Genomic DNA, 13,902 nt, shown 5'->3' with positions numbered 1-13,902 from the left:
GGGCGCTGCGATGGAATTATTGTGCGCATGCGTGCGTTAATATTTATGAACTCGCCAGCGCTGGTTAGCATGACTTTCACTGTCATGGGTTAATGGGAAAGGAGCAGAGGTGGAACTCATCCTTGTTGCAAGTGAGGTTCGCCTAGTGTCAGAACCTGGTATTCGAACAAAGGTATCCCAACGTGTTCAAACCGAGGGAGGGGCATGGAGCACTGAGCCATCCCGGGGCCGGTGCACAAAGGGGAACCCCCGTGAGAAAGAGCCAACCTACATCATAGCAGCCAACATAGCACCATCACCGCTCTGCCCCGGGGCCCCTGAGTTTTGGCCAAGCAACCTCATCCCATTAAAGTAATGTTAATTTGAATTTTACTGGTTCTATAGGCTTCCTTACTTTTCTTTTTTAATTGATAAATTTGGCTTCATGATTGGATAAGAGCTCTGAACATATGAAGTTGATGCCGAGTTTTATGTTGGGACATATTTAAGGAACAGGATAGCAAAGATCATGTGAGTCAATACAGGCCACTTGCCATTTTTGTGTTATTATTATCACTCGCATTTGAGAATACTGTGGACAACCAGGAGGGCGTCAGAGGGCTCTGTGCTGGGGAGTGGCGTGATTCTGTGTTTCAGAAAGCTCAGGCATAGGAGCGAGGGTGGGCGGAAGGAAGGGTCAGGGGCAAGTTCTGTGGCCCCGGCAGCACGTGTTGCTCTGAGAAACTAACAGCCTTATGGCAATCACCACACATTGTCTATATGGGATTTATGCCTTCGGGTTTAGGGTTACAGTGGTGGTTTGCCTGGTAGGAGAGCTGGCTTCAGGACTATGTGGTGCCTACAGTCACCCAAGGGCCCCACGATCAGGACACCACATGTGACTTAAAGCTCTGCTGTCGCCGTCTTGAAAATGCTTCATAAATCTTTGAGCAATTGCCGTGCTTTCATTTTGCACTGGGTCTTGCAAATTATATGGTTGGTCCTTCTTGGACTGAGGGGTTTTTCAGGACACGAGATGTTCAGTGTTGAAACTGGGACAGGCCCAGGTGAACTGGGGTAGTTGGTCACCCGAACTGGCACATAAGGCCAAGGCCAGGAAGAAAGCAGTTTCACTTGGACACAGGTGACTTTATTTCCAAAGCCCAGGCCACTGCAATGAAGGCACCAGGAAGAAGGTTTGTGAAGACCGCAGGTTTGGATAATGAGCACAGCCAGGTTCAGGGTGTCAGCTCAGAGACACGGGCCAGGCTGTCGCCAGAGGGGCCGCTCGCTGGTGGGTGGCTGGGGGAGGCCAGGGAAGCAGCTGGACCTCATCTGGCTGGAGGAGTGAATGGAATGGAGGAGGAGATGGCGTGGCTCTTTGAAAACTGTGGTGACACAGCAAAGGAAACAGTATGGGGACACATCTCCTGCCAGGCTTGCTTTTTCCAAAGCATGAGACATGCACAGAAATCTCCCAGCCATCTTGAGAAGTAAAAGTTGCTGCTGATTCTGTAATGAGAAACCCCGGCAAGAGAAGAGCCAGGCACCTTCACGGTCAGCTCTCAAACTCAGACCGGCTCTGCAGCCTGCTGCCGCCTAATCCCAGGTCACGGGTAAGGCAAGGAGGAGAAGGAAAAAAATAAATAATTCTTTGGCTTGCCGGGTCCCCTGCTTTGGCCAAAGCAAGACTCGAGGAACCCAGAGAACAGACAGGCCAGGATCATGGGAAGCAACAAAGGTAGAAGAAGCCTCAAGACAAGCATCTCTCTCATTGTGGCCCAAATTCTTTGCCCTTCCCCAGAAGATACTCCTACCCATTCCCTGTGAACTAGAATGAGCCAGTCGTCCTCTGAGATTAGGCCAAGCTGGTCTACAACAAGGAAAGGTTACACAGTCTCCTGGGGTGCTGGCAGAAAACATTAGAATTTCTGTGCCTTTTACATTTTTTTTTAAATTTTATTGATTTATTTGACAGAGAGAAATCACAAGTAGATGGAGAGGCAGGCAGAGAGAGAGAGAGAGGGAAGCAGGCTCCCTGCTGAGCAGAGAGCCCGATGCGGGACTCGATCCCAGGACCCTGAGATCATGACCTGAGCCGAAGGCAGCAGCTTAACCCACTGAGCCACCCAGGCGCCCGCCTTTTACATTTTTAATCTCGTGCTTTTCAGTGGCCCCTTTTGCACGTGCATTGTCATTAGGAGAACATACAGTTCAACATAGAATAGATTTATATTCATTTGCATAATGGGGTGCCCATTTGCCCCAGTTGCTTTTTTTTTTTTTTCTTTTAAAGGAGGTGTCCATGATCGTAAGTATTTGGAGACTCTTGGCTCTTGGCTCGGGTGTTTTAAGCCTTTGGAGGCAAAAAGAGTCTGTAAATTTCTATTGAGGCTCTCTTTTCCTTCCCACCACTGAAGAGATCATGTGCCCCAACCATGCAGAGCATCAGATACAGGTGATGAAGAGTCACAGGCATTCGGTGTCCCTGTGGTGTGTCCGGTAGGATGCAGGAGACGGTGGGACGCTTAGAAGGGGCTTAACGCATGTTTTGGAATAAAAGGTGGAGGGTGTGATTTAACCAATGGTTAAGGAGTTACCGGGTAGCCAGAGAATGGAAAGGCATTGTAAGCAATAGAAAGAGTTTGAGCAAAAATATGGAACGAGTGGTATCCCATTTGTGGTTGTGAGAACTCGGGTGGTAAGAGCGGAGAGGATGTTTGGGACAGCGGGTGACTTGGCCCCCAGTGGGAAGAAGACAAAGAAGGAAAGGTACCTTGTCCTAGAATAGTGCCGGGATGTAGCAAGTGCTCCGTGCATATATTGGGAATGAATGAGGCAAAGGATGCATTAAAGACAATCTTGAGTGCCAGGATAAGGAGATGAGATTTAACAGTAAGCCATGAGAAGGTACGATAACAACACTGGTCAACATTTATTATCTTCAGTGGTTTTGAGAATGGGCTGAAGTGCTCAGATCTTCACTTTGGGAAAACGGGCATATATCGTGCGTGCATTGGTTAGTGAGGCAGTAAGGTCCAACATGGCATCTGCTTCAGTGGAGCTTTAATTCTGTTGGTGGAGGCAGACATTGAAGGAACATAAATGCACAGAAAAATAAGTAAGTACAGAGCTAGGAAGCAGAAAGCCAGGGTAGCATGAGATTAAATAATGATGATTTGGAATCAGCCAGGCAGAGGGGGAGGAAAAGAGCATTTCTAGCAGAGGGATAAGCCCATGCAAGCATCCTGAGTTAAAGAAGGGGTTGGCACACTGGAGAAGGTAAACAAAATGGAACAAAACAACAACAAAACTAATGTGACTGGCGCTCAGGAATCCTGTGGAGAGAGTGGCCCAAGGTGAGCCTGGAAAGAGGCAGGAGCTAGGCCAGGCCAGGAGGGACAGCTTAAGGATATTGATTCTTATCCAAAGAGCAAGAAGGAGCCATTGTAGGGTCTACATAAAGGAGTGGAGAACTTTTATTTAGTTGGGTTTTTGGGTTTTTTTTAAGATTTTATTTATTTATTTGACAGAGGGAGAGAAAACACAAGCAGGAGGAGTGGCAGGCAGAGGGAACGGGAGAAGCAGGTTCACTGCTGAGCAAGGAGACTGATGTGGGGCTCGATCCCTGGACCCTGAGATCATGACCCGAGCCAAAGGCAGCTGCTTAACCTGAGTGAGCCACCCAGGCGCCCCTTCTATTTAAGTATTTTAACAGATGACTTCCAAGTGCACAAGTCTAAATGATTTGTACCTGGATAATAAGCCTACAATTTCCTCCCACCCTCTGCCAGACAGTCATGATGTACAAGTACATGAGGTGTTTGCTGGTAATAATACTCTGGAGTGAAAGTATTTTAACGATATCAATCAGTTCTTTGATTGTTTGCTGCACTGAAGAAGCAAGCAGTCCAGAGGTAGGTGATTCCAGAGCTCACCCAGCTGCTCAGCTCCATAGCTTCTCTAGGATTCTCTTAGCCCTTTCCTCATGGTCACAGTTTGGCTGCCACAACTCCAAACATCACATCATCCCTGTCAGTACATAAAGCAGAAAGAAAGAAGAAGGCCTTTTCCTATACCTTCCCTCTTATTAGCTCAGGGAGGGTATATCTCCTGCGAACCTCTAGCAGATTTTCTCTTTATGGAGATTAGCTCACAGGCTGTGCCATAGTGAACCTGGGAAAGTGAGGTATCATCATTTTCTGCTCCTATCTAGGAGGTGATCTCCTCTAGCACAGAAGGGCCTCTGGACCGGCCAACAAGAGTACCTGCTGTGACCACTTCTTGATGGGGGGGGTTTACTTTTCACTGTCTGTTCTGAGACATTCTGATTCAGTCTATGAAAAGAAGTTCCTCTTTCTTAGGGGAACCCTCTTACACTGTTGGTGGGAATGCAAGTTGGTGCAGCATCTTTGGAGAACAGTGTGGAGATTCCTCAAAAAATTAAGAATAGAACTTCCCTATGACCCTGCAATTGCACTCCTGGGTATTTACCCCAAAGATACAAATGTCGTGAAAAGAAGGGCCATCTGTACCCCAATGTTTATAGCAGCAATGGCCACGGTCGTCAAACTATGGAAAGAACCAAGATGCCCTTCAACGGACGAATGGATAAGGAAGACGTGGTCCATATACACTATGGAGTATTATGCCTCCATCAGAAAGGATGAATACCCAACTTTTGCAGCAACATGGACGGGACTGGAGGAGATTATGCTGAGTGAAATAAGTCAAGCAGAGAGAGTCAACTATCATATGGTTTCACTTATTTGTGGAGCATAACAAATATCATGGAGGACAAGGGGTGTTAGAGAGGAGAAGGGATTTGGGGGAAATTGGAAGGGGAGGTGAATCATGAAAGACTATGGACTCTGAAAAACAATCTGAGGGGTTTGAAGTGGCGGGGGTGTGGGAGGTTGGGGTACCAGGTGGTGGGTATTATAGAGAGCACGGATTGCATGGAGCACTGGGTGTGGTGAAAAAATAATGAATACTGTTATGCTGAAAATAAATAAATTGAAAAATTAAAAAAAAAAAAGTTCCTCTTTCTTGCACTGAATCAGAAACCAGATCATGTGGAATATAGGGCAATCTGGACAGCTCGGAAGAAGGTGCTAAAGGTAATGGTCAGTGGTAATCAAGGCAAACGTAAGGATTACTGAGCCCAGCATTGGGCCTCTTCCGCAGATTGCACAATGGGGCTAATTACCTGCTTGTGGCACAGCTCGCTATGAGGGAAGGAGCACTGGCTGAGGAGTCAGGAGACAGCTACCCTTGTGCATTCCATCCTTGACCAGCTGGATGACCTTAGGCAAGGCACCACTTGTTTATAAATGAAGGATTCCCCCCCAGACATATAACATATAAAATAATATAACAAACATCTCCCCAGCCTAGAGCAAACATCACAGGAACCACAGAGACCCCGGGGTTACTCTCCTGCAGTATCATCCCCCTGCCTTTGGCTACAGTTTTTTTAATTTGATGCTGATGATCCCTTGAATTGGAGCATTTCTGCTATATATTTGTGTCCTTAAACAATCCATGGTCATGTTTAGTATATGTCTGAAACTTGGTATAAAACGGTGCTTTACTAACGCATTCTTTAACCGTTTATTTTATCATCAACACATTGTTGTTTCTTCCCTCCATATTGTAGGGGATATGTACACCCCTAGTTCATTCAGTGTAGTGCCTATACTACTTTCAGTATTTAAATGTTCCCATTTATTTATCCTTTGTGCCACTGAGAGATTGTTACCATTTGTGTTTGCTGTTCTGCCCTGATATTTTGTATACCTTTCCCTGGGCACATGTATGCAGTTTCTCTAGGGTGGGGAACAGGGCGAGCATCGCTTCCTGAGCATAGCACACAATTTAGAGTCACACCCCGCAGGACTGGGTTCCAGTTCGGCTACATACCAGCTGCATGGCCCTGGGCAATGAGTCCTCTAACCTCCCTCCCCCAGCTCTGCATCTGGTTTAAGGATGTTAATTGCATTATATTAAATTATGTCCATCAAATAAGTGCCTAGCAGAGCCCAGGACAGTAGGTTTGAGTTGGTGGCTCCCCCTGCCTTTCCCTCTGTTCTTCTTTTGTTTCATTATATATAAAATGGTGATTATATCTCTTAGCTTGCTAACTGCCCAGGATGGAAGGGAATACCTAAGAGGTAGTACTTTGGGAAATTTTTTTTTTTTTTAGATTTTATTTATTTATTTGTGAGAGAGAGCACAAGAGGAGGGAGGGTCAGAGGGAGAAGCAGACTCCTTGCTGAGCAGGGACCCCCCACCACCACCATGTGGAACTTGATTCCAGGACCCCAGGATCATGACCTGAATCAAAGGCAGATGCTTAACTGACCGAGCTACCCAGGTGCCCAACTTCTGTCCTTTAAGACAAAAACATTCTAAGATCAGCCAAATCGTGCAATTCAGTATAATATATAAAAGTGCTTCAAAAGTGAAAAACAGGGGCGCCTGGGTGGGTTAAAGCCTCTGCCTTCAGCTCAGGTCACCATCCCAGGGTCCTGGGATAAAGCCCCGAATCAGGCTCTCTGCTCAGTGGGGAGCCTGCTTCCCTTCCTCTCTCTCTCTGCCTGCCTCTCTGCCCACCTGTGATCTCTGTCTGTCAAATAAATAAATAAAATCTTTAAAAAAAAAAAAGGTGAAAAACAGTCCTCATTCATCCATTCATTCATTGGACATTTTTTTTCCAGACTTTTTTTTTGAGGTCTCTTGCACACCAGGCATCAGGTCATCAAAGATCAGACAGACACAGGCATGGACTTCATCTCCACGCAAACTGTAGAGTGCCTACAGAGAAACGTGGTGAACCAGTTAACGCACAAGTAAGTGCAAAATGTGGTGAGAGGAATGAAAATAAGAACAAGATGAACACATCATGATCTTAGCACTTCCTGGGTGCCCTGCATTGAAACTGACTTAATTCTCACAACGACCTCATGAAGTCGATACTGTTATTGCATGCGTCAGAAACCTGGCGGGAAGCTGATGGCACACGCCAAGGGGAAATTGAGTCCAGTGCGGTGGAGGGTTTATTTACAAGGTGTGGGCAGGGCTACCAGTGGGGGATGGGAAGTACCTGAGGTCAGCCACATCAGGGGACTGTGACTATTAATGGTGCTGAAGGAGCACAATGTGGGGAGTGGGGAGCAGTACCTAGAAGTTAGGACCCTGAGGTCCTAATCAGGAGATTGAGTAAGGGGGGTGGAGCCCCCGCCCACCAGACAGTGAGCTGGGTGAATAAATAGCCTGATCTCTCATTGACTGAATCCAGCCGGAGGATGTAAGAAAACCTTTGATCGGTCCCATAGAGACTAGAGGAACGTGGAAAAGGAGAGCAAATAGAGAATGTCCACGACCATCGTTCTCCGTATTTGCAAGTGGGGTAGAAAAGGCACAGAGAGAGGGAAGAACAGCTTCCAGATAAAGGACAATCAAAAGGCAACCTTTCGGTATTGTGTGATCCAGGAAGGCTTCTCTAAGGAGGTGACCCGTCCAGTGAATCAGAACCAGCGGAGGAGAGAATGTTCCCGAGAGGATTTGCACGAGTCAAGATCCTACGTCAGGAAAGTTCCAGGTGTGTCGGAGGATCAGAAGGAAGATCAGATTAGAGTAGTGGCAGTGTTTGAGCAAGGGGGAGAGAGATGTTGTCCCAAAGAAAGCGTTTATTCTTGGTACAAGCGTCTGCTCCCAAGGAGCTTGGCTAGAAGGTTCCTCAGGGCTTGGCTCTCTCATCTGGATTCACAGAGGGCCTGCTGTGGACACCAGGCTGGCTTCTCCTCATTGGGTCACCCCAGTGGAGTGTGGTGACCTAAGAGTGCCCACTTCTCAGCTGGAGGTTCTTGGCAGGATGCCCAGGCCGGATGGACTGGCTGAGCTTGGCTCCAGGCCGGGAGGACCCTGCAACGCGGCAGTCCATCCGCTGAGTGATGAGCACTGCCTAATGGCGCAGAATGTGTTTAAAATGCAATCCAGGTGCTGGGCCCTATTGTACATGCAGTACCATGAGAGAGGCTCCATCCTTGGCCGAACAGACTCCCATATCCACAAGGGCACCACTTACAGTGAGATTGCACTGAAATTGACATTGGAGGGAGGTGGCCTCCATGAGGGAGAAAGGAGCAGATGGAAGGGAGGCAGAGGGCACCTCTGCTCTGGGCACCAGGCAATTGCCGTAGGTCTTGGTCACTGCTGTCCTACACCCCTGTTCCCGCAAAGGGCAAGGCGTGTTTCTGGTGGATAACAAAATCTCCTGCCTGTATTTGCAGGCTGGAATCCAAGTGTGGGCATTATATAATTTATGTATTTATTTTAGTAACTTATCCAGGTATGCACAGGTGTATCTGTCCATCCATCTACCCATCTATCCTTCTAGCTCTCTATCTCTCTATCTATCATTTATCTGTCTATCACAAACAGTTAAATAGGGCAAACATTTACTTCATTCAGGGAATGCTTAGAAGCACATTAACTTGTTCATCCTCACAAAAACCCTGTGATGTAGGTACTCTAATAATGCCCATTTTAAGATGGTGATGTTGAGGCCCAGAGGGTTTCTGTCACTTGCCCGATGTCATTGCACAGCGAGTAAGTGCGAGAGTGGAGATTTGAACCCAGGATGACTGGCTCCAGAGGAAGGCTGAGAATAGTAGCGACCACCTTCATATCTTCCACCTCAGACCCCAAATCATAGCCATTATACAACCTCTGCTGTTTCTCACTCTCTCTCTGCACACACACATACACATGCACACACATGCACACACATGCACACACACACGTTTTCCTAAACCATTTGAAAGTAAATTGCATATTTCATGATTCTTTACCCCATCAATTCTCCTAGAATTCTGTTTATTTTTCCCCCAGCTTTATTGATTTGTAACTGGCGTATAACACTGAGTAAGTTTAAGGTGTACAATGCGATGACTCGATACATGCATATATCGTGAAATATCACAGTAAGCGTGTCCATCACCCAACATCATTAGTTGTGTGTGTGGAGGAGAAGAACTTTTAAGATTTACTCTCTTAGCAACTTTAAAGTATGTAATACAATATTACTAACTACAGTCACCTTGCTGTACCGACATCCCCAGGACTCATTTATTTATAACTGGAAGATTGTATCTTTTAACCACCCCACCTCACCTGCTTTCCCCACCCACCACCTCTGGCAACCACCAATCTCATGTGTTTCCAGGAGTTTTGTTATTCCAAATTCCACCTGTAGATGCGATCATAGAGTATTTGTCTTTCTCTGCCTGATTCATTCCACTTAGCCCACTTCCCTGAAGAGTCATCCCTACCTTTGTTACAAGTAACAGAATTTCCTTCAGTTTTATGGCCACTATCCCACTGGGTATACGCGCCCCAGCTTCTCTACCCAGTCATCCATCCATGGACACTCGGGTTGTTTGCAGGTCTTGGCTCTTGTGAAGAATGCCCCAGTGAGCATGGGGGTGCAGATACCTCTTTGAGTAGTGATTTCCTTTCCTGTGGTCATTTACCCAGAAGTGCAGTTGCTGGATCCTACAGTGACTCCATTCTTTTTGTGAAGCCCCTCCATACTGTCTCCCATGCTGGCCGCACCAGCTTGTACTCCCACCAGCAGCGCACAAGGGTTCCTCTTTCTCTGTCTTCTTGCCAACGCTTGTTATCTCTTGTCTTTTTTTTTTTTTTTTAAGATTTTGTTTATTTATTTGATAGAGATCACAAGTAGTCAGAGAGGCAGGCAGAGAGGGAGGAGGAAGCAGGCTCCCCACTGAGCAGAGAGCCCAACTGCAGGGCTCTATCCCAGGACCCTGGGATCATGACCTGAGCTGAAGGCAGAGACTTTAACCCACTGAGCCACCCACGTGCCCCATCTCTTGTCTTTTTGATAACTGGCATCCTAACCTGTCTGAGGTGATTACTCTTTGTGGTTTTGATTTGCATTTCCCTGATGATGAGCGATGTTGCGCTGCTTTTCTGGTATCTGTTGGCCATTTGAATACCTTCTTTGGAAAATTGTCTGTTCAGGTCTTTTGCCTATTTTTAATTTGAGTTATTTGGGCTTTTTTTCTTTTCCTTTTTTTTTACATTGTTGAGCTGTATGAGTTTGTGTTCTCAAACCTTGCTAACTACAGATAGGACACTGTCTTGTGATTTCTTTTATTATTATTATTATTATTATTATTAACATATAATGTATTATTAGCCCCAGAGGTACAGGTCTGTGAATCGTCAGGCTTACGCACTTCACAGCACTCACCATAGCACATACCTTCCCCAGTGTCCATAACCCCACCCCCCTTTCCCTACCCCCACCTCAGTTTGTTTCATGAGATGAAGAGTCTCTTATGATTTGTCTCCCTCCTGATCCCATCTTGTTTCATTTTTTCCTTCCCTACCTCCCACCCCTCCCCCAACTCTGCCTCTCAAATTCCTCTCATCAGGGAGATCATATGATCATTGTCTTTCTCTGATTGACTTATTTCGCTCAGCCTAATACCCTCTAGTTCCATCCACACCGTTGCAAATGGCTCTTACGATTTCTTTTTAGCTGGTGGCCAGTTAAGCCCTTGGGGAAAGATGGACCCTGAGGTGGTAGGGGCCCAGCAGAGCTGACTGAGGAGGTCTAGACAAGAGAGTCCCTTGTAAGAGACAAGAAGGAACCCTCTCTAGCTGAGTGATTCTCTACTTCTTACCCTGATTATTGAAGCCTGCAGTGTCTGGAGATGAATCTCCATCATCCTTCACTTCCCCCACCTGAAAAATTGAGCTCACTCTGCCAGCTCTGCATCACGAGGCCCACAGACATCAGTCAGTCCTCTCCTTCAGTCAGTTCATCTAGAAATTTCTCCGTTGCTGCACAAGGCCACTCAGAGCCGACTCTGTTTCCTTCCCTCAGCGTCTTTCACATTTCATCAGCCATGAGCGGACTATTTTTCAAGTCCCGTTCCCTCTTTTGTTTGTTTCTTTTTCCCTGCCTGGAGCCCATCTCCTTGCTCCTGATTGGTGGTAGGGAAGCCAGTCTTCCTGACAGCTGGAGAGACCTAAATAGATCACGGCCCATAATGGGACCCTACGATAAATAGCGGGGTTGCTCTGAGCGATGGTCGCTCTCAGAATGAGTTATAAAGCCGGCTCACATGTTAGTATGACACATTTGTACACTGTAACTTCTCTTCCATGTGTTGTGTTCCGCGGGGACGGTCCTGAACCCAAATCTGGCATTTTGCAAAGTCCAACAAGAGTTATTTGTGCAGAGTTTTAACAAAAGCTGCTTTTCGAAGTCTGCATGGGGCAGGGGTCTTGGAAGGGGATAACAGTTGTGAGAGCAAGAGTAGCTCCTGTTTATGGAGCTCTTACTGTAATGCCAGACACTCATAGTTTCCATGCGTGTCTCAGTTAACCTTTGTAGCGGGTCTCTGAGATCTAGGTACTGCAATTATTTCTAGTTTCACAACTGAGAAAATGGAGCTCAGACAGGGGAAGTCCTTTGCCCGAGCCCCAGAGTTTCTGACCCAGTCTGTCTGCGGTGGGACCTGAGAATTTGCATTTCTAACAGGTTTCCAGGTGATGCCGCTTTGCAGGCCCGGGGCCACACTTTGAGAACCACTGAGTTTCTGAGCAGCTGCCCTAGCACCCTGTTTCAGCCATTACCCTAGGTGGGCCTTCGCCACAGTTCAGCCGGTAAGTTTCATTACCCGTGTGGACGATCTAGGGCCAGAAGAGGGAAGTGGCGTGCTCAGGAACACACAGGTGCGCCTGGCTTCACAGCCTCTCCTCCACGCACTGACCTGCAGGGACCTTTTTTAAAAAAAAAAAAAAAAAGATTTTATTTATTTATCTGACAGAGATCCCAAGTAGGCAGAGAGGTAGGGAGAGAGAGAGGGGAAAGCAGGCTTCCCACTGAGTAGAGAGCCCGATGCAGGGCTCGATCCCAGGACTCTGGGATCATGACCTGAGTTGAAGACAGAGGCTTTAACCCACTGAGCCACTCAGGTGCCCGTGCAGTGACCTTCTGAAGCAGCTTGCTTAACAGAGGTTTTAAAAGCAGCATGTCGGGCGCCTGGGTGGCTCAGTGGATTAAGCCTCTACCTTCAGCTCAGGTCATGATCCCAGGGTGCTGGGATGGAGCCCCACATCGGGCTCTCTGCTCAGCAGGGAGCCTGCTTCCCCGCCCCCCCCGCCTGCCTCTCTGCCTACTTGTAATCTCTCTCTCTGTCAAATAAATAAATAAAATCTTAAAAAAAAAAAAAAAAAGGCAGCATGTCAAGCAGAGGATCCGGGGTCCCTTACAGTGCCTCTTCCTCTGCCTGGATATTTTTCCAAACACTTTGGGAGGACGTTCTCGGACACACACTTCTGTCTCTCTCTCTCTCTGTGGTCCATGACTCCATGGGCCCCATGCCCAGGAAGGATAAACTGTCCCTCCTCAGCACGGCGAATGGCCCTCTGGTGGACCAAAAGAGTTAATGCAACTTCCACAAGGTTTAGGCGGGAAGCACAGAGCCCAAGAACGCGCGCGCGCGTGCGTGCGTGCGTGCGTGCGTGCGTGCGTGCGTGTGTGTGTGTGTGTGTGTGTGTATAGTCTCACTCCTGGCTGTGCCCTGCGATCCGGGAGGGAGGCGGAAAGGGACGGCGGTGAGCCCCAGCATCAGAGCTGCTCACGCATTTGGGCTGTGGGGGGGGCGCCTAGCATCCCAGACACCCTATAGTGAAAGGGCGTTCCAGGTGAATTCTGAGATCAGCCAGGGGAAGAGCTGCTGGAGCATGAATCAGAAGCCCCCACGGAGAGCTGGTTAAAACACACATTTCAAAGCTTTGTCCCCCAATTCCAATTCAGTGGGTCTGGGGAGGAGCAACAGAATTTGCATTTCTAACAAGGTGCTGTGTGAGTTTGATCCCGCCTTCCAGAACCGGACTTGGAGCAAGCACACTCATTCATGCCCCGTGCAGGCAGAGAACTACTCTGAACCACAGAGGAGGGAGTGCTTCACAGCACAAAGCCAGTCACTCGCACACCCTGGCTGAGAGCTCAGGTCAGCTGCCCTTAGCCTGAGCCCTGCTTTGCTGCTGGGCTCGGCCTCTGCCTTCAGCAGACATTTGTTAAGGACCGAATAAGGACTTGGTGCTCCTCCAGGTGCGGGGGAGTAGAAAGCCACAGTTCCTGTCTTCCCACACAGGAGTGGAGGGAGGACCTCCAGAGTGGAGGGTCCTGTTGGGTCCAGGGAAAGGCACCTAATCCATGGAGATGGGATCTGGGAAGATTCCAGGAAGAGGTCATGTCTACGGTGAAAACCAGGAGTTGAGTCAAACAAGAGGATACGTTTTCGGGGACAGAATGTTTACTTCAGACAGAGGAAACAGGCTGTGCGCAGAGGGAAAAGAAAGCACTGCAGAGGGTCCTCATCACAAGTAAGCTCTTCTGAGCAACAGCATCTGCCAACCCCTCTCCTGACCCCTGTGCAACATTCACGCATTTCAGACTCTCGGCTGCCTTATGAGGCACGTGCTTCTACTATCCTCATGTTACAGGTGTTGCGTGTGGGGCCCCCGCGAGATCGAATGACTGGCCCAAGGTCACACAGCTCAAATACACTGGAGCCAGACTTAGAACCCAGCGTATTGGCTTCCAGAGTCCAGAACTTTGACGCCTCTTTGTGCAAATAATAATCCACTGTGTTGGGACATACAGGAAACAGGGCAGGGCCGTGAGTGTTGCACAGGAGTGGGAGGAAGATGGGACCAGAAGGCAGGGAACAGTTGTGCAAGTCACCCAACTGCTTTAGACCAATCCCAGCGGCAGTGGGAAGTCCCTGAAGGATTGAGCGGGGGGGGGGGGGGGGGGGGCGCCGATGACATGCGCAGGGGGGGGGGGCAGGGCAGGCGGCGCCGCCCGCGCCCGGC

This window comes from Mustela nigripes, chromosome 11, assembly GCF_022355385.1.
Source record: "Mustela nigripes isolate SB6536 chromosome 11, MUSNIG.SB6536, whole genome shotgun sequence".
Taxonomy (NCBI): Eukaryota; Metazoa; Chordata; class Mammalia; order Carnivora; family Mustelidae; genus Mustela; species Mustela nigripes.
The sequence above is the reverse complement of the archived record's forward strand: the minus strand, read 5'-3'. Positions refer to the sequence as shown.